Genomic DNA, 15,291 nt, shown 5'->3' with positions numbered 1-15,291 from the left:
GCCTCAGAATGGTCTGCACCTTTTTTCAGCAACAAACAGTATGTATTCAAATGATTTACCAACTCAGAAATTTTTGCTCAATTAGCTAAGACATGACATCACTGAATGTAAAATGTATGCTTTGGGGCCAGCAAGACAGCTCAACTGGTAAAGGGGCTTGTCATCAGGCTGGAAACCTGAGTTTAATCTCTGGGACCCACATGAAGGAAGAAAAGAACTGACTCCCAAAAGTTATTCTCTGGTCTTCACGTGAGTACTGTGTGGTATATGTATGCTTGCCCTGACCCCCACATAAATAAATAAATAAATAAATAAATAAATAAATAAATAAATGTGATTTAAAATTATGTTTTAATATTCACCACAATAAATTATGTATGAGTCACAAACATGAAATAAATGACACATTAACTAGGAAGCAAAAAACTTCAGTAGTTGGGGAAATGTTGGAAGACACTTTTAGAGTTTACGATGACCTTAAGATAACTAGGCCTCACATGACCTTTGGGGGTTACTTAATAACAACTGATTATATAGTTGCTACTATGTTTCTATAATCACTTATGTAATACAACCACCCTAAGACTCAGGTATTTAGTTTCATAAATCTAGTTTTATATTTTAAAAAACCTGATACAACAACACACAAACAGGTATAGGTGGTGTTTGAGACACTTTCCAGTGGCACACAGCTAGGCAGCAGGGACTAGCATGGGGACACAGCACCCTCACTGTCCCATTAGACACTCTGAGCAAGTTAAGTGCATTTAAAAGACAGGATGAACTGGCTCTATTATCAGATCCCCTATTCAAGTGCAGGGTACTAGTGGTACCGGGCATTTATACAGGTAGTCACTTACCCTGACAACAATTGCCTGGAAAGGAAACTAATACCCAGAAATAAGCAAGCAGGTACACAGAGATTCCACTGTCTGCCAGTCTCAGAAGCACCTGCCTACCACTAGATGCAACTTCAATTCGAGTGTTCCCACATCAGTTCTAAATGTCTGTGTTTTAACTCTTCACATTTCACGAATCTATAGCCTTTTCTTTATAGAAACCACGTTCCTGGTACACACAATAGCCTAACTCTCAAATATCTTACAGACGTATATAATGTCACACCTATTCACAGTGACCCTCGCACTAAAAGGCAGCAGAGGTCGTCATACAACTAGGCCTCATATGATGAGAAGCAGTCACAGGAGCTACTGTGCACACTGAACTTAAGGAACATCTTAACATCTGCAAATGAAACATTCACAGGCAGCTTGAGCCTCAAAATTACCCAAATAGTCTTGGCTGCCAGCTCCAGTACAATCCTGAGTTCTCATTTCCCTAGCAGTCACTGGCACTGTCTTTCCTGAAGTTGAATAGGGATCCTGGTATAAGATCCTTGAGCTCACACTGAAGTGCAAATTGGTTTTTTATTTATTTGGTTTTTCGAGACAGGATTTCTCTATGTAGCCCTGGCTGTCCTGGAACTCACTCTGTAGACCAGGCTGGCCTCAAACTCAGAAATCTGTCTGCCTCTGCCTCCCAAGTGCTGGGATTAAAGGCTGAGACACAATAAAGGCTGTTCTTACATTGCACCAAATGCCTACATAAAAAAATTGGACAGATCTCTTACTACTAACTTAACAGCATAGCTGTAAGCTCTAGAATAAGAAGAAATCAAACCCTAAAGGAGTGAATGGTAAGAAATAATCAAACTCAGGACTGAAATCAATAAAATAAGAACACCATGAACGAAACAAAGAGTTGGTTCCTTGAGAAAATCAGTAATTGACAAACTCTTAGCCAAATTAACTAATGGCAGGAAGAGAAGATCCAAACGAATAAAGTAGAGATGAGAAGGGAGACATAGCAAGACATGAGGAAACCCAGTGAATCATAAAGACATACTTTATAACCTGTATTCCACCAAATTCAAAAATTAGAAAGAAATGGTTACATTTCTTGATAAGTACCACTTACTAACGTTAGATTAAGATCAGATAATCAATTTAAACAGACCTATAACCCCTAATGAAATAGAAGCAGCAATTAAAAGTCTTCCAACAACAACAACAAGAAGCCAGGTGGTTTGAATTCATTATTCTAGCAGATTTTCAAAGAGTTAATGTGAATACTCTTCAAATTACTCCACAAATAAAAATTGAAGGAACACTGCCCAATTTACTTTATGAGGCCACGGGTATCCTGATATTCAAACTACATAAAGACCCAACAAAGAAAGAGACTTACAGACTAATTTCTCTTAAGAACATAGATGCAAATATTCTCAATAAAAATACTTGTAAAATGAACCCAATAATACATCAAAAAGATCATCAACCATGATCAAGCAGGCTTCATCCCAAAGAGGCTGGGATAGTTCACCCTATGTAAATTGATAAAGGTAATCCTCCACAGAAACAAACTGAAAGGCAAAATCACATGATCATCTCATTAGATGCAGACAAGGCCTTTGACAAAATCCAACATCCCTTCATGGTAAGAATCCTGAAGAGATGAGGAATACAAGGGACATACCTTACTAAAGGCAATACACAGCAAGCTCATAGCCAACATCAGTTTCCATGGAGAGAGACTCACAAGCAGTTCCACTAAGATCAGGAAGGAGATAAGGTTGTCTAGCCTCTCCAAATCTAGTCAATATCATACTTGGAGTCTTTCCTACAGCAATAAAGTAAATGCTTTTTTTTTTTTTTGTGGTTTTTTTTTTTTTTTTTTTTTTTTTTTTTTTTTTTTTTTTGGTTTTTTTTTTTTTTTTTTTTTTTGGTTTTTTGAGACAGGGTTTCTCTGTGTAGCCCTGGCTGTCCTGGAACTCACTCTGTAGGCCAGGCTGGCCTTGAACTCAGAAATCCACCTGCCTCTGTCTCCCAAGTGCTGGGACTAAAGGCGTGCGCAACCACCGCCTGGCCAATAAAGTAACTGAAGGAGATCATGGGGATAGAAGCTAGAAAGGAAGAAGTCAAAGTATCTTTACTTGCAGATGATGAGAGTATACATGTGACTTTCAAAATCCCACCAGGAGACTCCTTCAGCTGATAAACACTCTCAACACAGTAGCTGGATACAAAATCAGCTCACTAAACTCAGTAGCTCCCCTACACACAATTAACAAACAAACTGAGGAAGAAATCAAGGAAACAACACTTTTCATACTAGCCTCAAATAATATATCATGGATAACTAAGCAATCGAGTGAAAGACTTGTATAATAAAAACTTTAAGCCGGGCGGTGGTGGCACATGCCTTTAATCCCAGCACTCGGGAGGCAGAGGCAGGCGGATTTCTGAGTTCGAGACCAGCCTGGTCTACAGAATGAGTTCCAGGACAGCCAGGGCTATACAGAGAAACCCTGTCTCAAAATACCAAAAAAAAAAAAAAAACAAAAAACAAAAAACCTTTAAGACATTGAAGAAGATATCAGAAGATGGAAAGATTCCCCATGTTCATGGTTTAGTAGGATTAATTAGTACAGTAAAAATGGGGATCCTACCAAATACTATCAAAATCCCAACACAACTCTTCACATATTTTGAAAGGACAATTTACAGTTTCACATGAAAACACATACACACACACACACCCCTAAACCTCAAACCCCAGAATGAGCTACAATATCCTGAATGATAAAATAGCTGTGGGGGGGCTGGTGAGTTGGCTCAGCGGTTAAGAGCACTGCTCTTCTAGAGGTCCTGAGTTCAATTCCCAGCAACCACATGGTGGCTCACAACCACCTTATAAGGGGAACTGATGTCCTCCTCTGGTCTGTGAATATATATGCAGCAGAGCACTCATACATGAATTAAAAAAATAAGTAAGTGTGGGAAATATCAGCATCCTTGACCTCAAATTGTACTACAGAGCTATAGTAATAAAACAGCATGGGATTGGCACAGAAACAGACATGCTCATTGGTGGAATAGAAAGGAAGACCCAGACCAAAATCCATTATACCTATCAGCACCCGATATGTGAAAAAGCAGCCAGAAATACACACTGGTCAAACTGGATGACTTTATGTAGAAGACTGTAAATAGATCCATACTTATTACCCTGTAAAAAATTCAACTCCAAATGGATCAAAGATTTCAACATAAAATCACATAAAACATAAAACACTTAACACAATCGAAGAGAAAGTGGGGACCAGCGTTGGACTCATCAGCACAGGAAAAGACTTTCTGAGCAGAACACTGTTAGCACAGGCACTAAAATCAACAATTAATCAATGGGACCTCAGGAAACTGAAAAGCTTCAGTATGGCAAAGGGAACCATCATTTGAACAAAGTCTACAGAATGGGAAAAGATTTACCAACTCCATGTTTAGTAGAGGGCTAATATCCAAAATATATAAAGAATCCAAGAAACTAGATACCAAGAAAATAAATAACCCAATTAAAACACAGCATACAGATATAAAAACAGAATTCTCAAAAGAGGAAACTCAAATGGCTAAGAAATATTTAAAGAAATGTTCAATATCCTTAATTATTAGGGAAACTCAAATCAAAACTACCTTGCAATTTCATCTTACACCCATCAGAATGACCAAGATTAATATAACAAATGACAGTTCATGCTGGTGAAGATGTGGAGTAAGAGGAAGACTGACCCATTGTTGGTGGAAGGGCAAACTTGTACAGCCATCAAGGAAATCAATGTGGCAGTTCCTCAGGAAGATATGAATCCATCTACCTCAAGATCCAGGTATACCACTCTTAGGTATACACTCAAATGATGCTTCATCCTACCAGAGTCACTTGCTGACCCATGTTCACTGCTGCCCCATTCATAATAGTTAGAAACTGGAAATGAAGATGTCCCTTAACAGATAAATGGATTTTTTAAAAGTGGCACATTTATGCAACAGAATACTACTTAGCCATTAAGAAAATGGAATCATGAAATTTTCAGGTAAATGGAATTAGAAAAAAATCATCCTATCCAAGTTTAGTGGTTCACACCTTTAATCCCAGCATTTGGGAGCCAGAGGCAGGCAGATCTCTGAGTTCAAGGCAAGCCTGGCCTATAGAGCAAGTTCCAGGGCAGTCAGGGCCACATAGAAAAACCCTGTCTTGAAAAACTCAAATCATCCTGAGTAAGGTAACTCAGACCCAGAAAGACAAATATTATATGTACTTGCTTATACGTGGATATTAGCTGTTAAATACCAGAGATTTATAGAATAAAGGACTAGGAAGAGACAGACAGATCTTTCTAGGAAAGGGAAACAAAATAAATAGTATGGATGGATGGGGGATTGAACAGAAGGAGGGAGGGAAGATGGGGACAAAGAAGGGAAGAGGGGGACAAGGGAGGGAATATGTGATGCAGGATATTTGATCACAGTGTATACCTGAGATTCACTTAAAATATATATATATAGTTGTGGTGTGGCTTAGCCTTAGCACACACCTTTAATCTCCCTGGGTGGAATACAGGCACACCTTTAGTACACACCTTTAATCCCAAACAATGAAGGTAAAGCTAGTTTGTTTAGTTTGTAGACAGAAGCACCCATGTTTGAAAGTGATGTCTTATTGAGCAGCAGACAATGAGGCAAAATCAGAGAAAGCTTTGACAGAACAGGATATGCCCAACTCTCAAGGGAAGAGAAACGAGAGGTAACAATAAGAGGAAGCAGTGCAGAGAGAGAGGGAGAGACAGAGACAGAGAGAGACAGAGGGAGGGGGGACACGGAGAGGCAGGAGGAAGGAGAGGCAGTTTTATGGGGCAGTCACAAAGAGTAAGGTAGATATAGGTAAAGACTGAACAAGCCAGAGAATGATATGGAGAAAGAAGTTTAGAACAGATTGCTAGAGTTAGTTTAAGGCTAAGCAGAGTAATTTAGACAGAGAGGCTGAGAGAGAAGCCAGATGGAATCAGTCAGCTTGGAGAAGAGTTTGAGACCAAACAGCTGAGTTGAACAGCCAACTAGAATTCAGAAACAACTAGGAAGGGGTGAGCTTATTTAGCAGTAGGTCTCAGAGGCTGAAAACATTTTAGGCCTAGATTAGGTTGTAAGGAGGCTAGAAGCTTCCAGGGCTAGGCCTAGTTAGTAGACAGAGGCAGTAAGCCTTGAAGATGACAATTATTACTAGGAGGCTAAAAGATATTTCTACAAATATGGGGATTGACAGCTAAAATTAAAGGCTGTCTTAGGGAAGCCTAATAAGAAATAGTAGAAAATTCATAAAGTATATACATGTATGAAGGGGATCTAAATGAAATCATCAAATAATGGGGGAGATAGAGTCCAACTGGCCATCTCTTACCATCAAATCAAGTTTCCAGTACTGGAATTGGGTTATATCTTTTTGAGTTGTTGGTCAAAATGGCCCCATGGAAACTCCCAAACAATTCAGGTATTGTCAAGACTATAGGCTACTCTTCACAAATTTATGGCAAGGCTCACAATATTTATACAACTCTTTTAGCAAAGAGAAATCAAGCAGGTGCCTACATAAAGCCTTCACCCCTATATGCTAGCATCTTTGGTACAGGAAGTGGCTCTGGATGCCACCAAAAGAGATCCCAGGGACCGAGGGTAAAAGCAAACACTACTTGTTCTTAACAAGAAAAAGTATCAATAAAATGATTCCTAATGACATTCTGCTATATTCATAGATCAGTGCCTGACTCAGCCATCATCAGAGAAGCTTCCTCCTGCAGCAGATGGCAACAAATGAGAGACCAGAGTCAGGCGGTATGCAAAAGTGACACTTTGGAACACCTATCCCTAAAAGGCAATGTCTCCATCAGATCCCTCCCCTCAGAGGTCAGGTAATCTGCAGTAGAGGAGACAGAAGGAGTGTAAGAGCCAGAGGGGATGGAGGACACCAAGGAAACACGGTCCTATCAATGGGACTGATGCACATGCACATCCAGAGACTGAGGCGGCATGCAGTGTCTGCATGGGTCTGTATCAGACGGAGTCTTAGAGCTGAGAGAAGTGGACACGTGCCCCAATCCTAGCCCAGAAGCTAGCTCCAACTGATATCCCCTTGCAAATGAAACTTTATTTTTCTCTTCTCTTACTGGGGAAACAAACTGCTCTAAAGGGCAGGTTGCATGCCCAGCAGTAGATGGCCAACAGAAAATGAACTTAAAGGCATCTCTGGAGGCTCCTTGTCTCAGGTCCTGTCAAGCTTCTCCTTTTTAAAAAAAATATTTTACACACACACACACACCTTTTTTTCTTCTTTTCACCCTATAGGTCCTTTGTGTATATCATGGCTTCCAGGTTAGTGCTGTACATGGTTCCTGAGTGTGCGAGTATCTGTGTCTCTATGTTTCTTGTACCTTTTGTGAGGTTCTTCTCCTTCTGCTAATTTGTATTATTATGATGTGTTAGTTTTGTTTTACCATATCTTCTATTGTTATACCTAGAGACCTGTGTTTTCTGATGAGACAGAAAGGGGGTGGATTTGGACGGGAAGGGGCTGGGGAGGAACTGGGAGGAGGAGAGAAAGGAGAAACTGTAATCAGAATGTATTACGAGAGAAAAAAAATCCATGGCCAATAAAAGAAAATAAGTTTAAAGGAAATAGTTATACATTAATTCCCAAATAAATGAAATTTAATTTATTCAATTCAATAGTGTCTGTCTATTGTTTGATGGAAGAACTGGTGATGAATGCAAATACTATTCAGAATGGTCAGCATTTGGAATGCAAAGAGATTCTATTCTAGAATCTTTAGACTTTACAGAACACTCTTCACAACCCAGTGTGGAAACTGAGGCTCAAGGTCATGTGTCTGAATAATTCCTAGGTGCTAGGTGGCATGCTTTTATAATTACCTACACCAATTTCACCTCCATATCACCAGATAACCCAGGAACATTTTTAGGGCTCAATGGAAACACTCAGAACATAGGGTAAATCAGTTACTGAAGCCAGGAGTAGAACTTGTAGCCCAGACTAACTCATCCCCCTGCCTCATTCAGTTATGGGAATACAGGCAAAGAGGAAACAGAGAGAAGCAGCATGGACTGAATCATACTGATGCTGCCAAGTCATTCACACCAAATGAGCAGGCTCCAGGCCTTTCTGCACCTTGGCCACCTACAGGGCACATAGGGAATTATATGCAAAATTCTGAGAGCACTTACTACTATACTGGGTAAGGCTCAGTGGTTGATTCTGACTAACACTAGTGACTATGTTGTTCTAAAACCAGAATTTGTGGGCAAAACCTTTGTGTAGCTTAGATTTCACCATAGATTGGAAATTTTTCATTATTTATATGTATGTGTTTCTTTGTGCATGCATGCGCATGTGTGCGTGTGTGTGTCGTGCATGTGTGAGTATCTAACCGGTTCAGAGACATGTCAGATTCCTGGGAGCTGGAGTCAAGGAGTTGTGAGCTGCATGTTGTGGGTGCTGGGAATCAGTCAGGTTCTCAGTAAGAACAATATTATGTTCTTAATGCTAAGCCATTGTTCCAACCTGGACTGCAGATTTTTTGAAAGGAACATTCACATACTGAAAACACTGGGGAAGAGAAATGCTTGCTCCATGTTGAAACTAACAGCATGGCTGAAGGGCCTTCCCCCAACAATAGGGGCTCTTCTTTCCCCACTTTGGCATGCCTAGGACCCACGGCTGCTTAACAGCACTGTCAGGGATGGACAATCTCTCCTGTGAGGGCTGGGATGGTCTTTTAGCCTCTCTGGCTGGTTGACTCCCTACTCCCACCACCAAAGCTCAGTTCTACAGTCATGCCCCTCCTCCCCACCTCAGGATGCTTGCTCTTGCTTCCTGACCCTGCCTTGTGGGGTCCCAGGCACCTCTCCTCTGCTACCACAGCACTGGTGCAGGCCTCTACTACTCTGAACCCCAAACACAAACAATACAAGAGGACCCCAGAGAAGGGAACCAGAGCAGCCTGGAACACTGAGAAGACTGAGCAGAAGAGAAAGAAGTCAGAGGGACAGAATGTGGCAAGGCCCTGCACAGCATGTTGTGTTGGTAGCAAGTGACTGCGCTGCGGCTCTCTAAAAACAATTTTATTCTTACATTACATGGTCTGTCTGTCTGTCTATCTATCCATCCATGCATCCATCCATCCATTCATCCCCTCTCCTCATTGAAATCTACAGATAGGTCAATATTTAACACATACATACCTTTATACACATATGACTTTATAAGACACATATGGTAGATTCAGTGTTAATCCTCTTGTGACCAAGCATCCATCCACTTTAGCCCAAAACAATGGTGAGATAAAATCAAGTTCTGTTCCCAAGGAGACAGTTGAGTGGGCCCCATTCCAGACTGTGTCAGGAGTGGTTGAAGACAGGTCAACAGGGTGACAGGAGTTCAGAGGGCCATTGATGATGAATGAGTCAACCCTAACAGCTCTTCTGTGGGGTTGGGGCAGTCACATGCTGAGTCTGAAGGGCAGCTGTCAAGCCCAAGGAAAGCTACCCTTGCAAAGTGCAGCATGGGTAAAGCAGCAGACAGAATCAGAGGCCACAAAGAGTGCCACCAAGACGAGGGAAAGGAAAGAGGCGCAGGTATATTGTAAGAAATAGGCCAGCCGGGTGTTGGTGGCGCACGCCTTTAATCCCAGCACTCGGGAGGCAGAGGCAGGCGGATTTCTGAGTTCGAGGCCAGCCTGGCCTACAGAGTGAGTTCCAGAACAGCCAGAGCTATACAGAGAAACCCTGTCTCGAAAAACCAAAAAAAAAAAAAAAAAAAAAAAAAAAAAAAGGCCAAGTTGGTAAGGTGGTCAACAAAGGGCCACCTGTTAAGCAAGGCCTTCACCCTGATACACGTGCAGTGAGAAGTAACAAGGAGACATCCACAAATTCTGTGCCAGAGACCGAAGGCAGGAACCATGGGTACCACCCTAGGCCCCACTTTCTTTTTTCTTCCCCCCCACCCCCGACAGGGTTTCTCTGTGTAGCCCTGGCTGTCCTGGAACTAACTCTGTATAAACCAGACTGGCCTCGAACTCAGAAATCCTCCTGCCTCTGCCTCCCAAGTGCTGGGATTAAAGGCGTACACCACCACCACCACCCGGTCACAAAGATTCTTAAAAAGATGTCAGAGCACTCAGCATTCATCACTTACGCTGCCGATGTCCAGGACTAGTTGCTTCAAGCCTCCTCTTCCTGGAGTTTACCAGGGGCCAAGACGAGACTTGCCTCTGCGTCTCTCTAATAGCATGTGGGCAACGAGCTGAGTCCCCGGGACTGCTTCCCAGAGTACGGCCCTAACAGCAGTAGTAAGAGGCAACCCTGAGAGTTTGTGAATAATACAGTCTTGGTCTCAAACACCAAGGCCTGATAAATCATAAACTCTAGGGTAGACCCAGTAAACAAGGCTTACACAACTGGGAATTCTAATTCACAAACATGTTTGAAGGCCCTGGATCTGGGCATTGAGCATGTTCACTGCAAGCTAAATGTTCATACATTTGTTTGCCTTACGTATGCAGTGCCATGTATGACACCGCAACATGAGACAACAGGCATGTCTTAGATTTATTTTATTTTTGCAGCGCTGGGGATCTTAATAAGGGTTTTGTAAAGTATTCTACCACTGAGCTAACCTCTTAGCCCCAGGGAACCTTTAAATAAATTTCAGATTAAACAATGACTCCACCCATCATGTGCACCGGGACTATTAAATAAAGTATAAAAATACATCTGTCTTTTCAAACACTGGCTAAATCACATTATCTTAGTCAAAAGCAATTGTTTGAACTTAAATTAATACCATTTTCTTAAGAAATGCACTCTGAAAGGGGCCCCCTCCCTACTGATCCAAATCCACCACCCACACAAATCGAGCAATAATAAATTTCCTTCCAAAAAACCCTCCAGATCTGAACATAAATAGTCAGGGACAGAAACCAATGAGTCACTCAACACAACAGAAAAATATAGTACAGAAAGCTAAGGGCACGATTGCCCAACCCATGTTATTTAGCCAAGTGCAGAAGCAGCTTGTTTAGAGTATGTGCACTCAGACAGAAGCACGGACACACGCACGCACCTCTTCCCAGCTCTGGCCTCTGTAAACCTGGATGCTGCTAGCCATCACACTCTGCCAGGAAAGGTATGGGCAGGGGATCAGAGGCTCTCTGCTGCTCAGTTTCTACTGAGGCATGGTGAAAAGAACCAAAGATACCCACTTCTTTATTTGTTCCCCAAGCTTCTCCCAGCCATGGCACAGGTGTAGGCATGGCACAGGTGCTACAGAGGCTAGGAGGAGTCCTGGAAAGAGTCAAGAGATTAAATTATGGAGCAGGGGAGAGGAGGGAGAGTGAGTATGCTTTCAAATAAGCCCATGCCAGTAGCAGGGGAGTAGTGAGGAGCTAGGGGAGTGGCTGGGAGCATGGCTGCTGGGCTTCTACAGCTGTACCTAATCTCCTACCCAGTAGAAGGTTCATCACAGGCATCTGGGAGGGAGAGAACATTCAACCCATAGGAGTGGCAAGGGCTATTCTCAACTGGCCTTTCATTCTACCTCCACAGACAGACAGGAGTCCTGCAAACATGATATGCCCACTGCATTATCCCAGGGAAAGGACCATGTCCTACACGTTTTAGACGCATATTAAATTTTTCATTAGGACATGGTAAATACTATTCCAAGGGCTAGAGTGTATCTGTACAGTGAAGCCCTTGACTAACACTCATGAAGCATTTTTTATAAAGATTCCCTCCTCCCAACCCCTACATGCACACCTCTCTAAACAAAACAGAAGAGTTGTGTTGTGGGCTCAGAGGCATAAAGGATGGTCTGAACTCGGGTGGGAAGGACAAGCAAACTGTAACATAACAGCTCAAAAAAGTCCAAATTTCCCTTTCTGGGCCAGAGAAACTGTAAAATATTTATCTACATACTTATATGTACATTTACCTATTTATGACAATATACACTTTTTTATTTTTTATTTTTTTATTTTTGTTTTTGACAATATACACTTTTAATGGGCACATTTGCTATAGTCGTACTTCCCAAGGATATGCACTCCTAACACTTCCTTATACTCTCCCTGGCCTTTCACTGAACTTCTGCTGCATGTTAACATTTGCTAGCACTGCACTCTGAGTAGCTCTCTCTGGCCAATAACTATGTCTTTAAAGTACCATGATGGGGTGCAGGGGCTGAAGTTCCTGAGCATATGCATGCTGGGCCAAGACTCTAAAACAGGGGAATCATGACCCCTGGAGCATAAAGGGCAAGCCTGGGTGCCCACGAGGGATTCATGGGGCTGGATTGGGGCTCTGGAAGCTTTATACCAAGAAGCAATTAAAGAATGAGCAGGGTCACTTTGTAGCCCCTGCTGGGCAGACATTCTTAGTGCTGGGGAAGGGAAGAAAGGTGACTTTATAAGAATCTCGGGGACAGAGTCCCATGAGGAGTACAGGGAGGAAATATGTGAATAAGGGAAGAATCAGAAAAGCCATGGCTAGGTAACAACCAGAGTCCCACCGGGACCTTTAGCTAAGTCGCTGCTGGACCACAGGCATGAAGCAGAACTCCACGCCTGAGTGGCTCACAATGGTAGCCAGGACCTCTGCTGCCCTCCTCTCCTGCCCGCCCACCTAACGGACATACATCTACATCGATGAAATTCTAGTCCCGCCCACCTACTACACAATGCTTATCTGAGTGTGACCTAAGGTTGGACTCCATGAAAGGAAGCCTGAGAGTTGGGAAGCACTTTGTGCTTGCTGGGGTGAGGGGACAGGGAAGTCCATGCAATGAAACAAGAAGTTTAAAAGAGTGGACCCACTTCCCTGACTCCTATGATGTTGAGCTTGTTAAGTGTCAAACTGTGGCCTCTCTCCATGGAAAGCACAGCACGAAGGCTTTCCTGACCGGGCGAACATCCTGGATATATCAATCTAGGAGACAGCATCCTCCTCGGGTATCTACAACTGTTGAGGCAGCTGGCAGACTGAGGCGACCGTGCAAATGACCAGCATATTGTCTAAGGGGCCAGAAGACTTCTTTGACAGTATCACTCTTCTGCAAAAATGACAGTCTCTGTGATGCTAAAAGTGAGCTGAACATAGGTGTGTCAGTAATGCCTATGATCCAAGCACTCAGGAGGACTTCAGAGTTCATGGTTGGCCTGGCCTACACTGCAACAGTTTATGTCAGAAAACAAAGCTGGACAATGTGGCTGACATTTATGGGGGAGGTGCCTACTTTAGGGTTTTTTCTAAAACCCCTAAGAGATGAGGCTGTCTTCATCCTATGTGGTTACAGCTTCCACTGACTGGTCCATATCTCTACTATCAGGTAGATGCTGTCATTATTCTATGCTATACCTACATATACTATGGAGAAGGATGTCACAAAATCACCCTTAGCCAAACAGGTCACAAAGGAGTCACAATGGGGTAATCACCTCACTGACCACTATCAAATAACCAGAGAATAGAGGAGAGAGGGAGAGGGGGAGGGGGAAGGGGGGATATGTATGTGTGTGAAGGAAGGCACCGATGCTGTGAAGAGAGTATGGCATATTAAAAATACAAGGGCCGCATGATCAGGTGCCCACTTCTGGTATTTGCACTCAGGTTCACAGCAGTGTTACTCACAACAGCTAAGAGATGGGTACCGGTAAGTCCAGTCAATATAAGTAAGCAAAGTCACGTGTGGCACACAAACTCAACAGGTATAATTTAACCTTGAAAGGGAAAACTTGCCATGAGCTAGCAAGAGGAAACTACTTAACTTGAAACAAGAAGACAAATGCTGCCCGATTTCACAGGAAGCATCTAAAGCAGCTGCATTCATAGACATGGAGAGTAGAGCAAAGGGTAGTGTGGGCTGGGGAGACGGGAAGGGGGGGTGCTAATGGCTTTAAGGGTTTCAGTTTTACAAGAGGAAAACTCATAACCAAAAACTTACCATCTTAACCACTTTGAGGTGTAAGCATGTGTTTTACACAACAAAAATCATCTTGGAAAAAAATATAAATCAGTACCAGTGCACTACCCTGACTCTCCAGCTGAGCAAGTTTCCACAAGGTCACTCATTTTCACTCAAATAGCCAGAAGCCAACAGCAGAATTATTATCACAGTGAGTGTTAGTAACCAGAGTGGAGTTTTACTTTTTAGTTTTCTTCTTGTAAACAAGTCTTGCAATGTACAGTCTGCCCTTAAATCTCTCTGATCCTCCTGCCTCAGCCTCCTGAGACTATGGGAGTGCCCTCTCACATCAGGCTTGGAGTTTTGCTTTGCTTTGCCACGTGACATACCAAGAAAACAAAGGCTACAGTCTAGAACGGGGCAGTAGAAAAGAGCCTACAGATCCCCCCTGAAACACCTGAGACAGCACAGCTGGGAAGGGACCGAGGGTGTGAGAGGAAAGCAGCTGGGGATGAGGAAGACATCTTCAATCAGGCGGCCTCCCAAAGGGCAGTCCCTTTGGTACTTGACATCACAGCAGTCCAGAGCTCAGGATCTCCTTGAGGATGTGTGTGGAAAGTTCCCCATTGTTTTCTGAAGACTCCCACTTCTGCCTTGTGTGGGAGGCCTGAGCTATGATGCACTGTGCAATGCTGCCCCTCACAGCTCCACAGTGACTGTAACACATCTTACAGAACATGGAACAGAGACAGGGACCAGGCATGGAGCTGAGAGGTGACAAGCAAGGCAGCACCACTAGCCCATGCTAGCCCATCTCCAAGTTTCTGATTAGGCTGCTCTGTAAATGGTCCCCACAGAACACTGACCTGGACTCTTTTAAGTAAAGGGCAAGTGAAGGCTCCTGTAAACACTGGGGCTGTGGGTCTCAGTCTGTCTTCTCATACACAAAATGAGGCACTAAATTAAGAATGTTCTTGTTTTGTTTAAACATGAAAAAAATTCCAGGCTATCAAAAAGAACTTATTACAATCTATAGTCTCAGGGTATTGATGACAAGAATTTAAGTACAAAAAGGACCTTTCCACCTTGCTTGCCATCAGTGTCTATAGTTTCATGGGGCTGGAGAAATGGCTTGGTGGTTGTTAAAAGCATGTGCTGCTCTTACAGAGGACCCAATTTTGGTTCCCAGGATCAACACAGGTGAGCCAGCTGGAGTCACCTGCTGATCTTACAATTCAATAGTCACTGAAGAATATGGGCTCCATTGTTTCCTGAGTACTCTTGGGCGCAGCTACACAGTGAGCACAGGAGATGGCTAAGAAGCTGAGAACAACTTTCTGGAAATGAGTGAGACAGGAAGAGGCTCAGGGAAGACAAACTGCTTGGTCTCAGCCACACAGAGGTAAGAACTGGAGAGAAGACTCTACC

The 15,291-nt window shown here is 42.9% G+C and overlaps 1 protein-coding gene and 1 long non-coding RNA gene across 7 annotated transcripts in view; one reads left to right on the top strand and one right to left on the bottom strand.

Annotated features, from left to right (window-relative positions):
- Nucleotides 1-15,291, bottom strand: part of Tbc1d1 (TBC1 domain family member 1) — a 199,481-nt gene that overhangs the window by 41,935 nt on the left and 142,255 nt on the right. The window lies entirely within an intron of this gene.
- The window catches only part of LOC116071013, a 39,893-nt gene continuing 38,046 nt past the window's right edge, over nt 13,445-15,291 (top strand). For both annotated transcript variants that reach the window (XR_004110669.1, XR_004110670.1), the window contains exons 1-2: nt 13,445-13,611; nt 15,053-15,265. This is a non-coding gene — a long non-coding RNA (uncharacterized LOC116071013). The remainder of the gene's footprint in view (nt 13,612-15,052; nt 15,266-15,291) is intronic.

The sequence above is a fragment of the Mastomys coucha genome, unplaced genomic scaffold (assembly GCF_008632895.1).
Source record: "Mastomys coucha isolate ucsf_1 unplaced genomic scaffold, UCSF_Mcou_1 pScaffold22, whole genome shotgun sequence".
NCBI lineage: Eukaryota > Metazoa > Chordata > Mammalia > Rodentia > Muridae > Mastomys > Mastomys coucha.
Note: the sequence above shows the minus strand (reverse complement) of the source record. Positions and strands in the feature narration are given on the sequence as shown.